At 43.7% G+C, this 24,749-nt stretch overlaps 1 protein-coding gene across 1 annotated transcript in view; it reads right to left on the minus strand.

Annotated features, from left to right (window-relative positions):
* Nucleotides 1-24,749, minus strand: part of LOC146398840 (uncharacterized) — a 334,352-nt gene that overhangs the window by 6,669 nt on the left and 302,934 nt on the right. The window lies entirely within an intron of this gene.

A 24,749-nucleotide genomic window follows, 5' to 3' on the forward strand; every position in this document is an offset into this window, starting at 1 on the left:
CACTATTCTTTGGAATGTTACTTGAGGTTGTAAAATGCCTTTTCCGTATTCCTCCACATTTCACAATCGGGCAGTTGCGTAAGATATGCTAGGCACCCCGTCCCCCGTAATAATAAATGTGTTATTAGGCAGAGGATACAGGGGCAACGAGCCCACAATGTGCCACAGGACAAAATATCTGACTGCTACGGACCCCATCCAACTGAGAGTCTCCTAAAATCCAAACCTGAGCAAGAGGAAACCCAGTCTCTCTCCCAGTATGGCTTTTCTCTCATCCATCAGCAGGAAGGATTCAATCCATTCACCAATGCTTACATTTTGTTGTATTGGCCTTGCTTACAAATGCCCAGAAGTTTTTCTTGACCCGTCCATGTCCCTGGCCAGCAGGAAATAACAAATGGCCAAGTAAGAAGAAGCTATACACAGCCAACCCAGGCTACCGTATCAGCAGGGTCAAGAACTTGTGTGTTTTGCAGTTCTCAAAAGATGAAACCAGAGAGCAATGATACTGGTCACATTTAAATAATAGCTGCCATCTAGAAGTCACAGAAAAGTACCCCCTCTTCTGCCTAATTCTCCAGCACAAAGAAAAAGTTGGAGAAATCACTGTGCAATTGTCAAATGAATGACTCCAGGTGGTAAAGCTGGAACACTCCATCACTCAAGTATTCATGTTTCCATCTATTTAGGAAGTAAATTTCTACTGAGCAAGATCCCAAGGATCTCAAGTTACTTTAAAGCATTGCCAAAGAAGGATTGGAAATTCACTCTACCTCTACCTTTTGTTTTATCTTTTTCTAGGGCCACACCTGCAGTATATGGAGGTTCCCAGGCTAGATGTCTAATCGGAGCTACAGCTGCCAGCCTATGCCACAGCCATGGCAACACCAGATCTGAGCCAAGTCTGCAACCTACAGCTCACAGCAACGCTGGATCCTTAACCCACTTAGCGAGGCCAGGAATCGAACCCGTAACCTCATGGTTCCTAGTTGGGTTTGTTAACCACTGAGCCACGATGGGAACTCCCTCTACCTCTGTCTTAAAGTTATCCACTTCCTGTTATATTTCTTTCAAGTATGGTCTTGGCCAAGTTGAGAAAGAAAAGTGAACATCGCCTTTTGTGCCTTTGAAAGGAAGGATTTTTATTGTTCTCATGGGGTGCAATAAAATGACCCAGATCAGGAATCTACCCAACAACTGGTCGGTACACCAGTGGCCATCCTAGTCATATTCTTATAGAAGCTGGGGGGTGCAGGTTTGGGCACCTTCTTTCTCTGCATTTGCCACTTCCTTTCGCTCAGAAGAGGGAGTATCTTCTTTAAATCCTACACTGTACCCCGTATGCCCTGAGAGCTAAGAAATGAGAAAACAATCACTCTGAGAGCTAACATGCCAAAACAGTAAAGGAAGGGGAAGTTCACCGCTGGTAGGACTGAGAGAGACTACAATGCCTCTGTTTTAAAGAGTTGCATAAATTATGATAGAGTCTGTATCATACTGCCATATAGCCTATTCCCTATAGAAGGTAAAACACGAAGGAGGAGGAGGAAGAGAGGACAATGTGAGAAGGGCAGAGGGAATTTCATGATTGATACCCTACAATATTTCACATTGTGTTGACCAAAGGGAGTGACGTAGTCTGTTTCTTCCCAGAAATAGCTCAGGGGAATTAAGAAGGATAAAAGGGAAAGGCAGCAAAGCCATATGCCTGGTTCGAGATCATCCCATGAAAGATAAGTTTCCTTTCCTTCTTTCCCCTCTCCTTTCCTCCCTCCCTTTCTTCCTCTCTCCAGCCTCTTGTGCATCCTCTTTGGGGGGGGGGGGGGGGGAATATTATTAGAACAAATCTAGGAACCTGTGGATTTTTAAACCTCCGTACTTTCATAGTTTCCTTCAAGTCTCAGAGGTTAGAATGCAGAGCTTAGGATAATTTTCAAAGCTCTCCTTTTCTTTCATTTAAAAGTCATTTGTTTTTTGTTTTGTTTTGGTTTTTGGTTTTTTGCCTCTGCTTGTCTTCTCCTCTCTTTTTGCAGACCTCTCGGTAAAGCAATTTGAAGTTGTTTTATGAGACTCAATAAAACTCTAGGAGTTCCCATCGTGGCTCAGCAGATACAAATCTGACTAGGAACCATGAGGTTGTGGGTTCGAGCCCTGGCCTCGCTCAGTGGGTTAAGGATCTGGCGTTGCTGTGAGCTATAGGTTGCAGACTTGGCTTGGATCTGGTGTTGCTATGGCTGTGGCATAGGCTGGCAGTTATAGCTCTAGTTAGACCCCCTAGCCTGGGAACCTCCAAATACCATGGGTGAGGCCTTAAAAAGCCCAAATAATAGTAAATAATAATAATAATAATAATAATAGATTAAAAAAACTCCTCTGGGAAAAATAATTCAAAAAGGATCCCCTGCTAGATTATATCACTTCCTTTCCAGAGTCGTCGTCGTCATCCCCCCACCCCACCCCCCGCCCATGGGAATACAAATGACACCTACAAAATTAGCATCATTTGCCAAAGAGCCAACACAAAGCATCTAATTTTATGACTTGCCAGGAAAGCATAGAGCAGGGTATGACTATAAGCAGCGTGAAGTCAGCTTTAAGTGGTAGCACTTAGGCTTAGAGTCAGTCAGTTCTGGTCCACTTGGACAGGAAATATATGTCAAAAATTCAATACTGAATATGATGATCTCAGTTAGAGTAAGTAACTCATTTGTCTTAGTTTGAACGTAATAGTTTGCCCGTCGGGACCCAGCCACGAAGAATATCGGAGTTCTAACTCCCGGACTAGGTTTTACTTGCAGCATCTCATTCACTGGGTTTGGTATGTAGAGAGTTCCAGGCTGGAGCTGCTCCGGTGAGCTGGGAGGGGCAGTGGTGCACACCTCTTTCCACATCCATTTTCAGTGACTTCAGGCCAGTAACTCAAAATCAGCCGGAGTCGTATTTACACCACAGAAATCGGCAAACACTACAAATACGGGCTCCCCTACCACCATCTCTCTGCTCTAAGAGCTAGTTGTTAAACATTCACCAGACACCACCACTGCTCACAGAGACAAAGACCAGCTCATTTTCCTACCTCATTACAATGCAATGGTCCCGTTTCATCAAAATATTAGTTCATGTTTTGCATAGATGTGGCTGAAAACCAGCATGTTGTTTATCTGGCTGGATGATGTGCTTCTGATGAAAATGAACAAGAGAGTAAGACATTCTTTGGGATGTTATATCGATAAGGATACTAAGTAGCTCTAGCATTTGCCTTGCCAGTATCTCTCTCTGCAGGGTTCTCAGGAAAAGAGAGGAGGAACTGTGACTGCTGCAACCAGTGTTACCTTTGCTTCCTGGGAGCGGACGTCAGGCATTGCACAGGTGGGTTCCATCCCTGTGCGTACACAAGACCGTGTGTCACTGCATTTCCCATTCAGCGCTCCCACTGTTGGCACTTTGGTTTTTTTTCTCACTTCCATTTTCTTTGAAAGTAAACTCAGAGACTCACAGATGCACCTTTATCCTGTGAGCATATTACACTTTAACCATCTTCAGCAATGCCCCTGGACTCTTGGACTTTTAAGTTTCTTACACAAAAACCCAAAGGCACTTGGAAATCATAGAGACAAAGGACCAGAATCTTGGGATGGAGTGGCCCAAATAGATAAATCAAAATCCCACCAGTCCTTTAAGAATTAGCTGTGAAAACCACCAGAAAACAATGAAATACTACAATTGTATTTGGCTTCCAAGAGGTAACAGATTGCCCTTGAAGGGAGGTAGGGAAAGGTTAGGGCAGGGGATGCTGTGAAGGCCACCGGGGACCCCACAATCAAAGTTGATTTGCCCTCGAGGCAGTCATCAGTACAGGAAAACCTGAGGTCGCACACCCGCTTTGCCTGGAACTCTCCTGCCTGTAAATCCCCCAGGAAGCAGGTGCAAACAGTGTGTCTTCACAGATGGCTCCCCAAACACGTCCCAGCACAGGCCTCATTAGTCATTGTAGTGGGTAGTTTGAGACTTGCTTTACGTGCAGGAAGAAAAGGATCCCCCCCACCGCCCCCATTTTGCAAAGCTGAGCCTTGAAATTCAAGGACAGTGAAATGGCTCTTTCCTAGTCCCCTCTTTTATGAAACCTGCATTTCTCTTTTTTTCCCTCACTTGTCTATTCATGTGAGATGCTGAGCACATGCCGCCTTGTCTGTAGATGCTTGTATATATCTTGTCTGGTGTGTGTGTGTGTGTGTGAGGGGAGAAGCTGTGTCCTATTCATTTTATATCTCTAATCCCACTAGCATAGGATCCTGTTGGGTGCTCATGAACAGTGCTAATATAAGCTCCTTGTTTGCCTTTTTTTTTTTTTTTTGAGACCTTTTCCTATCTATTATGATATTAATTCAATAAGTATATTAAGCACATGGAATTAGAGTGAGGTCTATGCATATATTAAATTCAATAAAAATGTTCTGCTATAGGTTCTCTATTTTGTTTTCAAAAGACAGTTGTATTTTTTTATTAGAGCATAGTTGATTTACAATGTTTGGCCAATTTCTGCTGTACAGCGAAGTGACCCAGTCATACACTCACACACACACATTCCCCTTCCACCATGTTCTATCCCAAGAGACTGGACAGAGTTCCCTGTGCTGCACAGTAGGACCTCATTGCTTATCCAATCTAAATGTAATAGTTGGCATCTACCAACCCCAAACTCCCCATCCATCCCACTCTCTCCCCTTCCCCCTTGGCAACCACAGGTCTGTTCTCTGTGAAAAGACAGTTTATTTATTATTTAATTTATTATACCCATTTCATGGTTTATTATTATCATAAGTTTCCAGCATTCTGCTTGGTGTATCGTTGATGCTCAACAAAGGTACATCTCTTTCCACCCCCTTCGTGAGCTCAGATTTTTCAGTTGAGATGGTTCTCTGATGTTAGATAGTCTCTGGGCTCCCTTGGCTGCATGTATCCACAGGCAGGCCAGACAGAAGCCTCAGAGCACACACGCCCTACCCCTACTGACATGGCCCCCTCCAGCCACACTTGTTTGTGGCTACGTGGCTCCAGCGCGGAGACAGCGTACGATGTGAAGTTTGGATCATGGGCTCTGGGTTCAGGAGATCGTGTTTGCACCCTAGCTCTGCCATTCATTTGTTTGACTTTCAACAAGTTATTGACCTCTCTCAGCTTTCTTTTCCTCATCTATAAAGTGAGAAGAACTAAGAAGGTATGACAAGGATTAAAATAGATGAAATAGGTAAAAGGCTGAACCCTTCATTATAAACAATTGTGATTAGCATTACTTTTACTTATATTATACTATATATTTATTTATTTTTATTAATTTTTTTAAATGGTTGTATCTGGGGCACGTGGAAGTTCCCAGGCTAGGTGCTGAATCAGTACTGCAGCGGTGGTACCCCGCCGCTTGCAGCAACACCGGATCCTTAACTAGCTGAGAGAGGCAGAGATTCAACCCGCATCCTTGGAGAGACAGTGACGGGTTCTCAACCTGTTGAACCACAACACGAATTCCTAGCATGACTCAGATGTTTCCTTTGAGCAACCTGCGCACTGAGGTTGGTTCATTTCCCGGTCCCCTCACCTTGGTGCTTCAGAAGAATAAGGGATAAGTGGGGCGATGGAGCTGCGGATCCAGGAAAGAAATCTAGGGCATCCAAACTGTGAATTCCAAGCCTTTTTCCTCTTCATGTTTGGTGCACCCTCCTTGGCTTTTGACCCCTCTGGCCTGGCGTCTCCTTCCTTCTCTGTCCTCTAATTCCCTTCCCTTCATCCCGTGTGTGCATGTGCGTGTTGCAGCTCACCCCACCCAGTGCCCCTCCAGCCTCACGGTTCTACAGGGTTTAAAAATACTTCTGCCGCCCTTCCATGGAAAATCTGTTTTCTCTATATCTGACAATTTCCCAGGGTGCATTTGCCACCCCCTCAGCCAAGCTGCAGTATCTAAGTCTCCAGGGTCAGCCTGGGGATATAGGTGGTTCTGGAGATGCTGGACCAAGTCCCACTGCAAGTGGACTCTAAGGGCAATCCTTAGCTCATTAACTTTCCCCCTGAGAAACAGTGTTGAAATGGACAGCACTAATGGCCTGGACCTAGCCAGAATCCAGATTGGGACTTGAACCCAGTCTAAACCCAGATTGGGGCTTGAACCCACAGTTTTAAATTAGACTCACTCACCAGGTGTCTGGACTCACTAAGTCAGGTTCTTCATGCCTCCGCACAGAAGGTATTCAGAGAGAGACAAAGTGATGGGCAAGAAATAGATGTATTATGACAGATGCTTGTGAGAGAAGCAGACAGGCAACGAGGCTCTGCCCGCCCACCCCCTCCAAAACGGTGGGCTACAGTTTTATCCTCCAAGGGGAGTGGGGGTCGGAAAAGACTGTCTCTTCCTCTTTCTTTGAGCAGTTGCTCCTCCTTGGCATCCTATAACGTGTGTATTCAAATCAGCAGAAGGTCGGTGCTCAAACTCCCCGCCTTGGTCTGAGTCTGGATGCAAGCTTCATTCCATCCCCGCCTCCCCAAGGACCCAAGGCAATTCTTTTTTTTTTTTTTTTTTTTTTTTTTTTTTTGTCTTTTTGCCATTTTTCTTGGGCCACTCCCATGGCATATGGAGGTTCCCAGGCTAGGGGTCGAATTGGAGCTGTAGCTGCCGGCCTACGCCAGAGCCACAGCAACGTGGGATCCGAGCCGCGTCTGGGACCCATACCACAGCTCAGGACAATGCCAGATCGTTAACCCACTGAGCAAGGGCAGGGACCGAACCCGCAACCTCACGCTGCCTAGTCGGACTCATTAACCATCGAGCCACCATGGGAATTCCCTGAGGCAATTCTCGCACCTCCACTAGTCCAGCAAGCCTGCCTTGTTCTGATGGCTTTCTTGAGCAATGATTAACTCACAGTGATCTCCCAACGTCCCCTGGGTTTCCCTCTCTATCTATGATCCCTTAATGGGACTTCTACGCCGACCTGTGCCTACTCCAGTCCTATCAGTATCAACGAGTAGAAGGTATATTCCACATGCAGAGATGTGTTTTTTTGCCTGGGATGTGGTACATTCCCCAGCTCTGAAACCATTTAAGCAGAGGCTAAGAGACCGCTGCTTGATGACTGAACCCAAGATTCTATTAAAATTTCATGGTATGTTGCATGATGATCCTTATATTATTTTAAAGTTCAAAGTTTTAGACAAAAGTGGTACGGTCTGTCATACGCACATGCCAAGACACACACACACACTCACACACACACTCTCTACACTTGGGCCTCATTTTGCAGATTAAATAAGGTTGCAATGAAAAACTCCAGTGATCTAGATACTTACATTGCAACACAACAATGGCAGGAAAAATTATGTATATGTGTATGGATAACTTGGTCCCCATGCTGTACAGTTGAAAAATAAATAAGTAAAAAAAAGAAGAAAAAAAAAAAAAGAAAAAGAAAAACTGCAGTGAAATCAAGGCCTTCCAATTTGATTTTTGAAAAGAGCCCTGCAGAACCATCAGGGCAAACCCAGAGATTAACTGCAGTTCTTCATTTAGTTAATCCTCTTTATCATGCAAAAAGCAGTTCCCTTGGAGAAGGCTGCCACTTCCTTTGGAGACTCAGAGGGTACATTTGTTAATAAAAGTCAACTTTGCATGTTCCTCTTGCATAAGAGCATTGCTGTAAGCCAACCTGATGCAAATGACAGGAATCTGCTCAGTTTGTGAGTGGACCTAAAAATCCGGAACACTCTTACCTGGGAGAAAACAGAAATCCCGATGTTGAGGGTGTTTTTGGAATCAGAATGGTCTCCTGGGAATAGTGGAAATGCTTCATTACTACGCCTTCAATTTAAAACCCAACTTTCCCCTGACACTTGAATCTTTGTTCCCAGGGCTTCTGAGGGCTTCTACGCTTTTTATGCAAAATACAACTCAGCAAGACTCATCGCCTCCTTGTCGGGTACAAGGCATTATGGTAGAGCTTGGGGGAAAGAGAAAAAAATCAGAAAGTGGACTAAGACATGGTTCCTGCCTAAAGAACTTTAAAATCTACTGGGAGAGGAAGTAATGGCTAATAATGTCAGTTAGATTATTAAGATATTTGATTGATTTAACATACTTTATCCAAAAAGACAATTGAAGGAAAAATGTCTTAAGGAAGGAAACCAAAATACATGAAATCAAATCGCTAATGGCCATTGTGTTAGAGCACGGGGATTCAGAGTGATTCATTTTTCTTTCTCTCTTTCCACATTTTCTTTAATGATTATAATGCCTTATCATGAATGAGATTACATGTAAGTTTAGAAATTCTTCTAGAGTATTTCCTTACTCCTTGAACTATAGCTCTCTTGTCTTTAGGAAGAGAATTTGTTTTGAGGGACAAGAAAATATACAGTCGAAGTCAGTATCATTATGAATAGAATTGACAGAAGTAGTGGCCTCTGTATGGTTCTGTATATACACCTCCATGGGTATATGCACACAACACACGCATTCATTTCACACACTTATGTGTGTGCATATACATCCATATGCACATATGTATATTCACTGCCAAATCTTGAACTAATGATGGGTGTTTTGTGTTCTGTTCCTTGGCTCTTTTATTATCCTAAAGATTGAAAAGACAAAAAGTGACCAACTCCACTTCCACTTTTACTAATGCTAGCACCTGTGGTGGAGAGTCAAGAACAGCCGACGGGTGAGGCACCGCTCCGAGTTCAGGTCCTGACTCTACATGCATCACTTCTCGCTCTCTGTGAGTGGTAGGTCTGCTCTGGTGGGATGGAGGGCTCAGTCACATCCCTGCTGCTACCAGGAAAGGCCAGTCCATTGCCAGGGTTAGGAATGAAAAAAAAAAAAAAAAAAAATGAGGGCGTTCCCATTGTGGCTCAGCAGCCACCAGCTGACTAATGTCCATGAGGACTTGGGTTCAAACCCTGGCCTCACTCTGTGGGTTAAGGATCTGGCATTGCCATGAGCTGTGGTGTAGGTCACAGACATGGCTCAGATCTGGTGTGGCTATGACTGTGGTGTAGGCTGGCAGCCGCAGCTCTGATTCACCCCCTAGCTTGGGAACTTCCATATGCTTCAGTGAGGCCCTAAAAAGCAAAATAAATAAATAAATAAATAAATAAATAGGAGTTCCCATCGTGGCTTAGCGGTTAGCAACCCTGACTAGCATCCATGAGGACTCAGGTTTGATCCCTGGCCTCGCTCAATTGGACCCCTAGCCTGGGAAACTCCATATGCCGCAGCGTGGCCCTAAAAGGACAAAAAGACCAAATAATAATAATAATAAATGAGAAGAAGTACTTTGACCTCATTTGACCTCAGAGAAAGTCTTCGGAAATCTAGCCCATTCCCTCTCCAAGCTCCAAACATCATACTTGTTTACCAATTTATAACCCCCCGTTACCCATCAACTTGTTCCTCTACTTTACTTATTTATTTACTTGTCTTTTTAGGGCTGCACCCTGGCATATGGAAGTTCCCAGGCTAGGGCGGAATCGGAGCTACAGCTGCCGGCCTACACCACAGTCATAGCAACATGGGATCGGAGCCGCGTCTGCCACCTACAACACAGCTCATAGCAAAGCCCGGATCCTTAACCCACTGAGCAGGGCCAGGGATGGAACCCGAGTCCTCATGGATACTAGTCAGGTTCATTACCACTGAGCCACGACGGGAACTCTAGTTCCATCTCCTCTATAAAGGGCATTTCCATGACACAGTTAAACCATAGATTGAGGGGAGACAATAATAGCTCCTAAAATAGCTCTTTGTTCAAGGTCTGTCATGAGCAAAGTTGTTACCCCCATCAGTTTATTTAATCCTCATGGGAATCCTTCCGGTTAAGCTACTATTGTCTTTATTTTGCAGATGTGGAAATGAGGTTCGGAGATCCAAGGAATCCACTTAAGGAAGGGCTGGTTAATGAGTAAAAGAACTCTATCAGTTGGACATGGGGTACGTTCCAGAAGACCCAAGGGTAGCCTGACCCCACAGATAAAAAAGATGCCAGACTTGGCTGGTGTTAGGGTTCAAGGAGGCCTCAACAGTAGTGCGATCTGATTTTCTCTTTGCCAAAAGACCTTTCGGGAAAAGGGACGAATCTACTTCTGCAGCATCTCTGGTCATGCTTATCATATAACGAGAGGAGGAAGAAAGGCGGAGAAGAAGGGGACAGTCTTAGCAAATTTTAGCTTTTGGATAAACTAGAACCAAAACTTGTATTACTGGATACAGATTTGTGTGTAAAGTCCATGTGGAGACCCACACCCTGACCATAGGATTAAATCTTTCTCTTTTTGCTCCAGGGACTCAAAATACAAATCTCCTGGTTTCAGGGCACCTGAGTCTTTCTCTTCCATTTGCATGAGAATCTCCTGAGACCAAGGCTGTTGAAACAGAGCATTAACTGATATAAAATTACTTTGAGGAATTCCCATCGTGGCTCAGCGGTAAAAAGACCAAAAAAGTGGGGCCCTAAAACGACCAAAAAAAAAAAAAAAAATTACTTTGAACATTTGGAAGGATAGAGGGCATAGGAGGATAAAGTTTGAGGGATTTTTTAAAAAGCGGTCAATACCTCCAGTCCAATACCTAGCATGGGTTTATGAAGTGCTTTGTCCTCCACCCTCTCCCAGCATTAAAGGAGGCTGAGATCAGCAGAGAGTCAAAGACTGCCTTAAGCTCCATCAGGAAGCTCAGTGGGGAGCCGGAGGGGCTCTGCAGGAAACAATGCCCCACCCCTACGCTAAGTGGTCCCTGGAGGCTGAGTCAGTGGAGACTGCATCGCCAGGCACTGATCATCAAGAGATGATGGACTAGGCTTCTGTGCCTCATCCTTTGGTCCTTCCTCCATGAGCAATAAAAGTACCAGGTACCCAAAAGTACCTACTCTAGAGGATTGCATTAGACTTTAAGTCCTACTGCACTGAGTTCAGGGTTCCTCCTCCTGCTAATCAAATCACTTAAGGACTCAAGCTGACTCAGAGCCGGCAGGGAAAGTTTCTGGAACATGACGCATTGGTGCCATAAGGGAGGGTGATTGAAAACCACATCCCAGTGCTGTAAAAATGATAGATCGCTTACTCTACAGGGAAGATCTCTAGCTTTATTGCCATTAAAATGAATCTGTTAGCCTATGAATTGAAATGACCAAAAGAGACGTTTTATTCTTCTCTTATCTTTCCACCTCTTCTTCCATGTATTGGTGGAGGTCACAGGGTTAGCCACGTCCTAAATGTCACAGTGAAAAAATTTGCAGCCTTATCCAACTCTCTGATTATTCCCCTCATCCCACGACAGAAGAGAACCGAGGCCTCATTATCTTCCCTGTGGACAACAAGGAGACGTAAATTATCTTTTCATTTCCCTTCTTGTCAACTTAATATTGGTAAATGTAAGTTTCACACCGAACCGGAGAGTGAATAGTCAATAAATATAATTTGTAGAGATAATCATAGCGGAGAAGACTATATAAAAAACACTAACCTTTGACGTTTAATTTTTAGGAAGAAGACAAAATCTATTTTTTAAGTCAAAACATTACACTTGGGCTATAATTCTTTTTTTAACTTGCCAAACTCTAGCTCTGTTTAAACTTATCTACAGGGAGGACTATACACAATCTGCATGTGTATTTAAAGAATAAAAAATAAAGCAAATACCCATGTAATAATTATTCCTGTTGCCAAACAGGACTTTAACCGCTTGTATTCCCCAGCCTGACAGCACCCCTTCTCCAAACTCAGAATAACCATTACCCCGAATGCTGCCACTTGACTCTATTACTTTTGTTTTTGTTTTGTTTTTTTCTTTTTAGGGCCGCACCTATGGCATATGGCACAAGGGGTTGAATTGGAGCTGCAGCCGCCAGCCTACACCATGGCCACAGTAAGGCCAGATCCGAGCTGCAGCTTCGAGCAACACCACAGCAACCCAACCCTGGATCTTTAACCCACTGAGCAAGGCCAGGGATTGAACCCTCATCCTCAGGGATACTACTCAGGCTCTTAACCCACTGAGCCACAGTGGGAACTATGACTCTATTGTTTTATTGCCTGTCTGTGTATCTTTAAACAAATATTGCTTAGCCTCACTGGTTTACAACCTTGCTTATTCCTTCTTTATTATGTTTCTGAGAGTCACCCATGCACCTGGGCCTTGCTGCTGTCTCTTCGTTTGCACTGGGTGTCATGTACCATTGTATGGGTCTGTCACAATTTCTTTTCTCTGCATTAGGTATTTGTTTCTTTTCAGTTCATACCTATGTAATATGGCAAAGGAAACACAGAAAGATAAACCAGAAGTAGTGAAATTAGTTACCGAGGGGTGGGTAGGAATTGTTGCAGGTGAAAGAAAGAGGTTTCTCTTGGGTATGTATATATATTTATATCATTTTTTTGTCTTTTGTCTTTTTAGGGCCGCACCCACAGCATCTGGAAGTGCCCAGGCCAGGGGTCTAATCTGAGCTGTAGCTGCCGGTCACAGCCATAGCAATGCAGGACCCGAGCCGTGTCTGCGACTTACACCACAGCTCAGAGCAACACCGGATCCTCTTGGTATATATTTTCATAAACATAGTTTTTTTTTTTTGTCTTTTTGTTGTTGCTATTTCTTGGTTCTTGGGCCGCTCCCGCGGCATATGGAGGTTCCCAGGCTAGGGGTCTAATCAGAGCCATAGCCACCAGCCTACGCCAGAGCCACAGCAACGCAGGACCCGAGCCGCGTCTGCAACCTACACCACAGCTCACGGCAACGCCGGATCGGTAACCCACTGAGCAAGGGCAGGGACCAAACCCGCAACCTCATGGTTCCTAGTCGGATTTGTTAACCACTGCGCCACGACGGGAACTCCCAGTTTTTGTTTTTGAACCATGTTAGTATGTTACATATTCAAGACATTTAAAACTTTTCAATAAGAAATAAAAATAATTTTTGTTTGTTTGTTTTTTGTCTTTTTAGGGCCTCATCTGTGGCATATGGAGGTTCTTCCCAGGCTAGGGATCCAATCAGAGCCACAACTGCTGGATCCAAGCCGCCTCTGTGACCTACACCACAGCCCATGGCAAGGCCAATTTTTTACCTATTTTTTTGTCTTTTCAGGGCAGCACCTGCGGCATAGGGAGGTTCCTGGGCTAGGGGTCGAATCGAAGCTACAGCTGCCAGCCTACACCACAGCCACAGCAATGCCGGATCCTTATCCCACTGAGCAAGGCCAGGATTGAACCCGCAACCTCATGGTTCCTAGTCAGATTCGTTTTTGCTGTGCCTCAACGGGAACTCCTAAAAATAATTTTAAAAAAAACCCTCTAATTGCATGTCAACAGATTCAAATGAACCTAACTATCAGTTTTTAACATTCAGAAGAAAACTGTTAATCCAAGGAACTTGTAAACCAGTATTCTGACTGTATGCTTACTGATGATATATCCTCAGGAGAAAAAGAACTTCCGTGAAACAACCTTTCGGTATTCTGATAGAGTGATATTGTACTGAATTTATTCAACTACTTGCCCTCTTTAAAATATTATCTTCGGGACTTCCTGTTGTGGCTCAGCGGTAACGAACTTTTCTGGTATCTTGTGAGGGTCCAGGTTCGATCCCTGGCCTCCCTCAGTGGATTAAGGATCTGGCCTTGCTGTGGCTGTGGTGTGGGCTGGCAGCTGCAGCTCAGATTTGACCCCTAGCCTGGGAACCTCCATATGCCGAGGTGCGGCCCTAAAAAAATAAAATAAAAAAAATAAATAATATTATCTTCCTATATATACCATGGCATATTTACTTATGTACATGTAATATCTAATAGTGTTACAATTTTGTCTTTCTATGAGGCACATGTTTTATTAAACTTACCCAAAGCTACATCATATCTTTCATGCCATTGTAAATAGTATTTTTTCTATTCATTTTCTATTTATTACTAGCATTAAGAAATGCAATGCATTTTTGTATGTTGATTATGTATAATAAATTTGCCAAAATTTTAAATTAATTATAATAACTTATTTTCAGATTATCTGGAATGCTTTTTTCGTTTGTTTGTTTTTGTCTTTTTGTCTTTTCTAGGGCCCCACCTGCGGCATATGGAGGTTCCCAGGCTAGGGGTCCAATCGGAATTATAGCCACTGGCCTACACCACAGCCAGAGCAGCTCAGGATCTGAGCCACATCTGCCACCTACACCACTGCTCACGGCAACACCAGATCCTTAACCCACTGAGAGAGGCCAGGGATCAAAACTGCATCCTCATGGATGCTAGTCAGATTCATTTCCACTGAGCCATGATGGGAACTCCAGTAATGTCTTTTGTATACGAATAAGGGGACTTGTATCTTTAACCCCTGGGTAACTTCAGGTTTGAGGCTGGTCACAATTAGAAAGAACAAGCCAGAAGTTCCCACTGTGGCACAACAGGGTCAGCACCGTCTCTGCAGCACCAGGATGCAGGTTCGATCCCCAGCCTGGCACAGTGGGCTAAAGGATCCAGCGTTGCTGCAGATGAGGCGTAGGTCACAAATGTGGCTAGGATCTGATCTCTGGCCCAGGAACTCCATATGATTGGGGCAGCCAAAAAAGAAAAAAAAAAAAAAAGCAAGCCATATTAAAGGGTTGGAATTTCAGCCTCATCCCCTGACCTCTAGGGAGGGTAGAAAGGCTAAAGACTGAGTTAGTGGCTAATGCAAATCATTTAATCAATCAGCCTCTGTAAAGGAGCCTCCTAAAGACCCTTAAACCACAGATTTCGGAGTGTTTCCAGGCTGGTGAGTGGAGCCACCTGCAGCAAGGGTGGCTGGCATGTCCAGGGAACTTACGGAAACTCTGGGCTCCTCCCTCCCCCACCCTACCTTGCTTTAGGGATTTTTTTCATTTCTTTTGGCTGTTCCCGTGTCATATCCTTTCTAATAAACCAGCAATAGTAAATAAAGTGTATTCCTGGATTCTGCGAGGCATTCTAGCATGGTGAACCTGAAAGGGCAGAGTTGGAGAACTCCCACCTTCAGAGCCAAGCTGAAGAGACGTGTGGGTGACTTGAGTATCCAATACTTGAGACTGTTGTCTGATGGGGGACCGTCTTGTAAGATTAAGCCCTTAACCTATGGGGTCTGCCCTGACTCCAGGTAGCTAGTGTCAGAATTGAATTGAATTGAATTGTCCAACACCGAGTTGGTATCCAGAGAGGTGGAGGACTGATTGTTGGTATGAAATAAAAAAACCACTCTTTGTGCATCCGATCTTCTATGAGTACAACAGCTCAGGTGACAACCAGCCAGCAGGGCTTACTGATTTCCACACATCTTGGCTCCAGGATCTGAATTCTCCAGGTATAATTAGAAGGACATTCCTCCTTTGCTTGCTAAGGTAAAGGCTGCCTGCATGCTCATTTTTATTTTGGTAGGAAAAAAAAAAAAAAGGACATACATTCTGTCTTGGGGGATTGGGGGATAATACATCAACATTTTGGGAACCTTAGATTCACAAAATCCATAGACTTGCTGATACTAGAGATGGAGGTGATCTCAGGAGTTATCCAAGTTTAGAAACGAGAAAACAGAAGGCTAGAGAAGAGAGGACCGTAGCTGGAGCTGAGGCAATACCAGTGCAGTTGGCATTTCAATCCTGGGGACCATCTGAAGATAGACCCAGAGGATTTGCTCATGGAATTTATGTAAGTTATCAGATGAAGAGGAGCACTAAAATGAACTCAAGGACTTTAGCCTGAGCAACTAAGAGAGCAGTGGCATATCTCAAGTCACGTAGCTGCTCAGTGACAGCTGCAAGAGATCGGAGGAGAGGACCCCTGTCTTTTGACGGTCAGGTTAGTGCTCTTGCTGCTTCAGCCTGGAGAGAGGAGAAAGGAAACTAACAGCAGTATTTCAGGAACTTTTATTGTACATATTTCCAGGAGACTTGTTATGCTTCATAGGACTTTGTAGAACAAAGGCATAATTTCCTTCTACTTTAATTTCTGATACATAGCCCCAGCCACAAATTACCCCTCGGTTCATTTTTAGACTAGAACTCACACAAGCTACCAGAATAGTATGTGGTTATCATTCTATTAATGACATAGCATCTGCTAAGAAGGTTTTGTGCCACTCCTAGGACTTACATGGCTTGAGACAGAGAAGTGAAGGATTGAAAGTTGCCAAGGAAGCAGACCTCTAACGTAGGAGACTAGATTAGAGGGGCACCAACGATAGAGGTAAGGGCCAGGGGGCAGGAAAACAGTCACAGCCAGGTTCATTGTGAGTCATATCGCTGCCTCAGATCCTAATCCCTAGCTTCGAGGAAAAGAAAATCAACATGGGAAATGTTTGCTGCAAATGATGACATTACATCTCAGTTTCATAGCACTTAGAGGGAATACATAAGAGACCAAGTCACAGACTATAATAGCAATAGTGAAAAGATCCAAGTGGGACCCTAACTCATTCATTCATCTACTAAGAAATTATTTCTTGAGGTCCTGCTGTATGTTGGGCTCTGTTCTCGGCATGGGATATAGCGGTAAACAGAAGAGACACTCGTACCATAATGGAGCGTACTTCCAAGTGATTAGGTAAGCATGTCATATGCCACAAAGGAATTATTGGGAGAAAAAGCTTAATTTCCCCAAAGTAATGTCAGATACTAAACCACAGATCCAGGAAACTCAGAGAAGACTAAACGAGGTAAATGCTTAAAAATAAAATCTTGAAATTAGCTACAGGAAAACTTTTACCTTTAGAGGAATAAAAATAAGAATCATAGCAACTTAGCAACCATACCCATGAGAAGAGCATGGACTGAAATACTTAAGGGATTGAGAGAAAAAAACCCCATCAACCTACAATTCTGTACTCCTCCAAAATCATCCTTCAAAAGTGAAGGAGGAATAAAGACTTTCTCAGACAAACACAATGAATGAGTGTGAAGAAAACTTGATTTAAAAAAATAGATGGCAAGCCTGGTCTAAGCTTTGGGGATAGACAGCAAGGTCAAAGAGGGTTTCTGTGATGTGACGCTTAGGACAGAGGAAGAAGGAGGAAGGTGAGGAAATGAATGTGCCTGGATCTCTCCAAACGTGTGCACAACCCTTCTGAAAAGAGGGGCCTGTGAGCTCTGATTTTCACCCCTGGGGAACTCGTGGTGTAAAAAGAGCCTCGCTGCATCACTCTGTTATATGGCAGAAACTGACAGAACAGGTATAGATCAACTATAATAAAAATTTTTTTTTTTTTAAAAAAAGAGCATAGCACAGGCCAGGGGACAACTTAAATTCCAGACGCTGCATTTCTGGAAATTTCCTTCGATAGCCCCTTCCCCTGTGGAAATGTCTCTCTGATTTGCCTTTCTTCTCTGTCTCTGATCTGCTGCCATGCTGCTGGCCTCTCCCTCTCTCTCCTGCGACTTGCTTCTTATACCCATCTCTGAAAGGGTTGTTAGATTTATCAGAACCATTCCTTGGGATCCTAAATCTGTAAGTATATTTAGAAGCAGGTCTCCCTAACTGAGCCGCTATAGAGCATACAACCAACTCCAATCCACAGAGCAAAGGTTGAATAAAACTGTCGATTATCATATAGGATCCCCATAAGGTAATACAATGTACAACTATGATTCATGGGCAATTAGCCTTCCTAAAACTACCTGCTCATAATGAATGGAAGCCTCAAAGGTTCAGACTTCCATTTATGACAGAGACTCTCACATATAATATAAATGGAACGTCTACTAAGTTAAAAGATCTATAATGGGGGCGGGGTAGAGAAACGGCCTTTAAAGGAATTGATTTGACCACACTGCGGTTCTAACCAGCAGTGAATACATTCTTAGACAGACTTTCTGGCCATAAGCAATTTGTCAAGTTCACCACTTAGAATGACTAATGTAGGACATGCTTAGAGGAGGAAAATCTTCCTCGGGTTCTTGACTTCGTTTGCACTTCAGGTCAAATATCCAACATGTGGGAGTGTCACCAGGATTTGGCCTCCATGAGGTCTTAGTTCTACAGCATTCAGAATAGGTGGCCTTGATGGCTATAATTTAAGAAAAAGAAAGCTTTTTTGGTAGCGAATGGAATCTAGGTTTCCAGATTCAAAATTGGTAACCACATTCCCTACTTCACCATTGCGATGGGGTCTGAGAGCATAATTCAAGTTTTCCCCTCTAGGAGCGATACCATGAGTGAGCAGGAAGGAATACGAATGCGCAAGGCTCCAGGGTAAAGATAGCTATGGTTTTCCCAAGATTACGGCACTTGCTGCTCTCTGCAGTACTAGGGATCACTTGTCTTTAAATCTGGTAGAGACACTGCCATTCTTGCTGACAGATACATCCCTGGAGGAACAGCCTACAGGAAAACAATACTGCCCCGTGACTCCAAGTTGTGCCCATCAATTGCGCTGCCAGTCCTGGAATCTGGGGCCCAGAAATAATTAATTCCACCGTTAGAGTACCCAGAATAAATAAAGGCTAAAATTAATCAAAATGATGCTTGTTTCCATCAGGCAGTCCAAGACTTGACAAGAGGGATATAAGTGTTATTGTCAAGTCACACCCAACCTGTCAGCAAATGAAATCTGCAGCCAGGGACACTGACTCCTGCCAGAGAAGGAGAAGAGTGGGGGAGGGTCCTTGAGGCTGACAAAGCTCAGAATGGTAAGGCTGCTCTCACTTCTGTCAAGATGCTTCAGTGAGAAGAAAAAAAAAAAAAAAAATCAACTCTTTAGGGCTTTTGCTTGTGGAGCAGCGGGTGAAGGATCTGGGTTAAGGATCCAGCGTTGTCACTGCAGCAGCTTCAATCACTGCTGTGGTGAGGGTTCGAGTCCTGGCCCAGGAACTTCCACAAACTGGGAGCAAAGCCGGAAAAAAAAAAAAAAATCAAATCTTTACATGTGCAGGAATGTTTTCTTAAATTCTGAAATATATAGAATGTTACAATCTTTCAAGCTCTCCTTTAGAGGCGCTCATCAGTGGGGCCCCAGCCACTCACACCCCAGGAGAGAAATTGTGGATGAGACAAAAAGTACAGAAAAACATACATTTTGTGTGTTTTGACAGCAGCATCTGCTGCGTCTCATTTGTCCTTACACATGGGAAGCACTTGGTACATGATTAAGAAATAAATGAACCGGCTCAAGAACTTAAATCACAAAAAGCCTTGAAGCATGGAACATTGGGTTGGGTTCTACAGATTGTCTACCATCTCACCAGAATAACACACCACATAAGCGGATGCAAAAACAGGAAGCTTGAGACTTAAATCTCCTACTTAAAACACGGATACACAGAGCTAAGAGGCGCGGGCGCAGAGCTAAGAGGCGCGGGCGCACGGTCGCACCACAGTCTCAACAAGCTGATGGCACCGATGCTCAGCATTGAGACTGTCCTACTGCCTGTTTCTAACCTCAGCATCCCCCTTGGTCAGGTGGGGGCCAGAAGCCCCTCCCTCACCCGCCTTGACTGACATCTCCTGGGAGCCACGCCCCCACCCACTGCCCCGCTGCCAGTGCAGGCGGGAACCAGAGGAAAGGGACTCCTCTGATGACTGACTTTGGCTTTACCGCTTCTCAAGGCTTTGCTGAGCCTTCATTCCTTCCATTTCTATCTGATGGCATTTCTCTTCAGCATGGAGAATACTGTTTTATTTTATTTATTCATTTATTTTGGTCTTTTGTGTTTTTTCAGGCCGCACCCGCGCATCTGGAGGTTCCCAGGCTAGGGGTCTAATCAGAGCTACAGCTGCCGGCCTACACCACAGCCACAGCAACGCGGGATCCGAGCCACGACTGTGACCTACACCACAGCTCATGGCAACTCGGCATCCTTAACCCACTGAACGAGGCCAGGGATTGAACCCTCAACCTCATGGCTCCTAGCCAGATTCGTTTCCACTGTGCCACGAGGGGAACTCTGAGAACATTATTTTAAATTCTTTAATCTTAAAATATTTTACTTCACCTTCATTTTGTTTCTAAGTTAAATTGAGTTTTTAAAAATTTATTATTTATTTATTATTATTTTTTTGTCCTTTTGCTATTTCTTTGGGCCGCTCCAGCAGCATATGGAGGTTCCCAGGCTAGGTGTCGAATTGGAACTGTAGCCACTGGCCTAAGCCAGAGCCACAGCAACGCGGGATCCGAGCTGCGTCTGCAACCTACACCACAGCTCATAGCAACGCCAGATCGTTAACCCACTGAGCAAGGGCAGGGACTGAACCCGCAACCTCATGGTTCCTAGTCGGATTCGTTAACCACTGCGCCACGACGGGAACTCCCAAAGTCCATAATTTACATTAGGGTTCATTCTTTTTTTTTTTTAATTTTAATTTTTTTCCCCCGCTGTACAGCATGGGGACCAAGTTACTCTTACATGCATACATTTTTCCCCCCTAGGGTTCATTCTTTGTTTTTATACATTCTATCAGTTTTGATGATTGTTAAATGACATGTGTCCAAAATTACAGTATTATGTAAAATAGTTTCGCAAATGCCCTAAAATTACCCCTATTTATTCCTTTCTCCATCCTCCCGTATCCCTGACAACCCTGCTCTTTCTATGTGCTCTATAATTTTGCCGTTTCCAGAATGTCATCTAGCTGGAGTCATACAATGTGATGGTTATGCATCCACTTGACTGGGCCATGGAAGTGCAGATATGTGGTTAAACAGTATTCTGGGCGTGTCTGTGAGGGTGTTTCTGGACAAAGGAACCTTTGAATCAATAGATCAAATAAAGCAGATTGGCCACCCCAATGAGGATGGGCCTCATCCAGTTCACTGAAGGTCTGAACAGAACAAAAAGGTTGAGTGAGGGAGCATTAGCTCTCTCTGCTCACTGTCTTTGAGCTGGAACTTTGATCTGCTCCTGCCTTTGGACTTGGACCAGAACTTGTGTTATCATCCTCCTGAGTCTCCTGCTTGTTGAATGCATATCTCGGAACTTGTTAGCTTCTATAATTGCATGAGCCATAATTCCTTATAATAAATCTCGTTAGGGGAGTTCTCTGTGTGGCTCAGTGGTAACGAATCCAACTGGTATCCATGAGGATGCGAGTTTGATCCCTGGCCTCATTCAGTGGGTTAAGGATCCAGCATTGTCGTGAGCTGTGGTGTAGATGGTAGACGCAGCTTGGATCCCATGTTGCTATGGCTGTGTTGTGGGCTGGCAGCTACAGCTCCAATTTGACCCCTAGTCTGGGAACTTCCATATGCCATGGGTACAGCCCTAAAAAGTCAAAAAAAAAAAAAAAAAAGCTCTTTACATATGTATATCTATAGCTCTATCTATCTTCCTTTCTCTGGAGAACTCTGACTAATACATGTAAGTATATGGCCTTTTCAGATGGGCTTCTTTTGCTTAGGAATATGAATCCTCTTTGTCCTTTTATGGCTTGATAGCTCATTTCTTTTTATCATTAAATAAGATTCCATTTTCTCAAGGTTTCACTGTTGTACCATTCACCTATTGAAGAAACTTTTGGTTGTTTTCTAGTTTTGACAAATAATGAATTATAAATATCAGAGTATAGGTTTCTGTGTGGACATCCAATTTCAACTCCTTTGGGTAAATACCAACGAGTGAAGCTGCTGGATCATATGGTAAGAGTATGTTTCTGTCTTCCAAAGTGGCTGCAATATTTTACATTCTCACAGCAATGATTGCCTTCATTTATTTATTTTTATTTTATTTATTTTTATTTTTTTTTAGGAATCGAATTGGAGCCGCAGTTGCCGGCCTGTGCCACAGCCACAGCAAGACCAAATCTGAGCCATGTCTGAGACCTGTGCCACAGCTTGCAGCAATGCTGGATCCTTAACTCACTGAGTGAGGCCAGGGATGGAACCCACGTCCTCATGGATACTAGTCGGGTTTGTTACCCCTGAGCCATGGTGGGAATTCCTGCCTTCACTTTTGAAAGATATTTTGTTAGATATAGAATTCTGGGTTGACATTTTTTTTTTTTTATCTTTGCATGGAAAGATATCCTGCCTCTGCCTTATTTTTCCTTGCTTTTTGAAAAAATTTTTATTGACGTTTAGTTGATTTACAATGTTGAGACAATTTCTGCTGTACAATGAAGTGGTTCAGTTACAAATATACACACATCTATTCTTTTTCAGATTCTTTTCCCACATTGATTATCACAGAATATTGGGTAGAGTTCCCTGGGCTGTGCAGCAGGTCCCTGTTGGCCAACCATTCCATATACCACAGTGTGCATGTGCCAGTCCCAAACCCCCAGTCCCTTCCCTCCGCCCCTACACCTGTCCCCATTGTATGTCCCTGTCTTTTGTCTTCCATTGTTCCTGACCAGAAGTCAGCAGTCATTCACATTGTTGTTTCTTTTGGTGATCTAAAGATATACTCTTTTTTTTTTTTTTTTGTCTCTTCTGGGGCTGCTTCCTGCGGCACATGGAGGTTCCCAGGCTAGGGGTATAATCGGAGCCGTAGCCACTGGCCTACACCAGAGCCACAGCAATGCGGGATCTGAGCTGTGTCTGTGACCTACACCACAGCTCATGGCAATGCCAGATCCTTAACCCACTGAGCAAGGCCAGGGATCGAACCCACAACCTCATGGTTCCTAGTCGGATTTGTTAACCACTGTGCCATGACGGAACTCCTAAACATACACTCTTTATCTCTGCTTTTCAGCAGTTTGCCTACGGTATGGCTAGCTGTAGGTTTCTTTTTATTGCCTGGATAAATTTCTTGCCTGGATAAATTTCTCCTACAATTGACTAGATAAGAATGTTTTGAAATCATATGTCAATTATTTTTAGGTATGCGAATTTATATAAAGCATTTAGAAGCATATTTGTCATATAGTACCAGCTGTTATTATTAGAGACATATTTTCATGTTACCTGTGAAAAATATGCAAAAATAATTATTTCATTTACATATTTTAAAGTATAACTAGGCAACGTTTTTATATAATTATTTTTTAAGAAAACGTTGTTCCTTAAAAAAAAAAAAAAAAAAGGAGTTCACGTCGTGGGGCAGCGGAAAGGAATCCAACTAGGAACCATGAGGTTGCAGGTTTGATCCCTGTCCTTGCTCAGTGGGTTAAGGATCTGGTATTGCCGTGAGCTGTGGTGTAGGTTGCAGACGTGGCTCAGATCTGGCGTTGCTGCGGCTCTTGCGTAGGCTCCGATTGGACCCCAGCCAGGGAACCACAATATGTCATGGGTGTGGCCCTAAAAAGCAAAAAAAACAAAAACAAAAACACTGTTCCTCACAAATAGAGCCAAGGTAAACTGCATTTTATAGGTAAACTATAAAGGTAAACTACAGCAAAAGTAAACTAACCATTATTCATAATTATTACAAATGTCACATTAAATGAATGTAAATTATATGGATTTTTCCTCGCACGAATTCCCCAAAGACAGAGCTGCAAATGCTATGGTTTAGTAAAAACTTTGGATGAATTATCTCCAAAAAGGAGGTTAAGTGGAAAGGAGTTAAAACTCAGGAAGGGGCTGCTCATATTCTTTGAAGTAGAAAATACAGTGGCTTTACTGTGAATTGTATGTAGAACACTTTACAATTAGGTCATGGGAAGCCCTGCGAGGAAGAGAGTATGTTTATTACGTTTCTTAGAGGAAGGGTCTTTCGGATGGCTCCTCCTAGCTCTTTTCTCTTCTCCAAAATAGTGATTTATGTCAAGACAATAATAACTAATGTATGTGGGGTGCTTTCCTAGTTGATGAAGAATTTTTAACCCATTTTTCTCATTGAATCCTTTTTAAAAGTTAACAGGATCATTACCTTGGATTTATTTGTAGATGCAACACAACCAGTTAGTGGCTGACCCAGGCATTGAAACCGTGACTTTTCATGCCCAAACCCATACAGATGAGCCTCCCGCCATATGGATGGTGCAAATAAAGACTGATTGAATAGCCCCTCGCATCATGAAGTGAATCTACAGTAACTAAGCCCAAACATCAGAATGGAGCTTTAGCCGAGGTCTGACGCGCTGTAAGGAGCTCTAAAGACACAGAAGAGAGCTCCGGGTTTAGAGCAAACAGCAGCAGGATAAATAGAAGAGAAAGAGAGCACTATTTCGTGCAAGTCCCCTTGGGGTGGATCCAGAGAAGGCAGAAAGTAAACAGGAGAGCGGGAAGGTCCTGCAGACCAGAGAACGCAGAGCAGGAGGGAAGAGAAATTTCAGGAGAAATGAAAGGGTTGTTTCTCAGGGTGATCTAAAGTAGTCCTTGGGGGAGAGAGAGTGTAATTTGAAAGAGAAAATGATCACAAATACTAGGTACATTGGTACCACAACAGCAACACATAAGCATTTAGCCCGTGCCTGTAATAGGTACTGTTTCCCCAAAACACAGAGGGGTTGAGTAAGAAGATCCCAGCTTAGAAGAGATGCTGATGCAGATTTTAGAACATGTCTGACTTTGGAGTTCCCATCGTGGCTCAGTGGTTAATGAATCCGACTAGGAACCATGAGGTTGCGGGTTCGATCCCTGGCCTTGCTCAGTGGGTTAAGGGTCCGGTGTTGCTGTGAGATGATGGCAGGTCGCAAACGTGGCTAGGCTCCTGTGTTGCTGTGGTTGTGGTGTAGGCCCACGACTGTAGCTCTGATCGGATCCCTGCCTGGGAACCTCCATAGGCCGTGGGAAGCGGCCCTAGAAAAGGCAAAAAGACAAAATAGACAAAAAAGACAAAAAAAAAAGAACATGTCTGACTGACACCAGAATCTACTGTGCTAGCGACTCTGATAATTTAG

This window comes from Sus scrofa, chromosome 10 (genome assembly GCF_054392235.1).
Source record: "Sus scrofa isolate SSC_HxYL_T2T_F1_AM1 chromosome 10, Sscrofa_HxYL_maternal_Yorkshire_Landrace_v2.0, whole genome shotgun sequence".
Taxonomy (NCBI): domain Eukaryota; kingdom Metazoa; phylum Chordata; class Mammalia; order Artiodactyla; family Suidae; genus Sus; species Sus scrofa.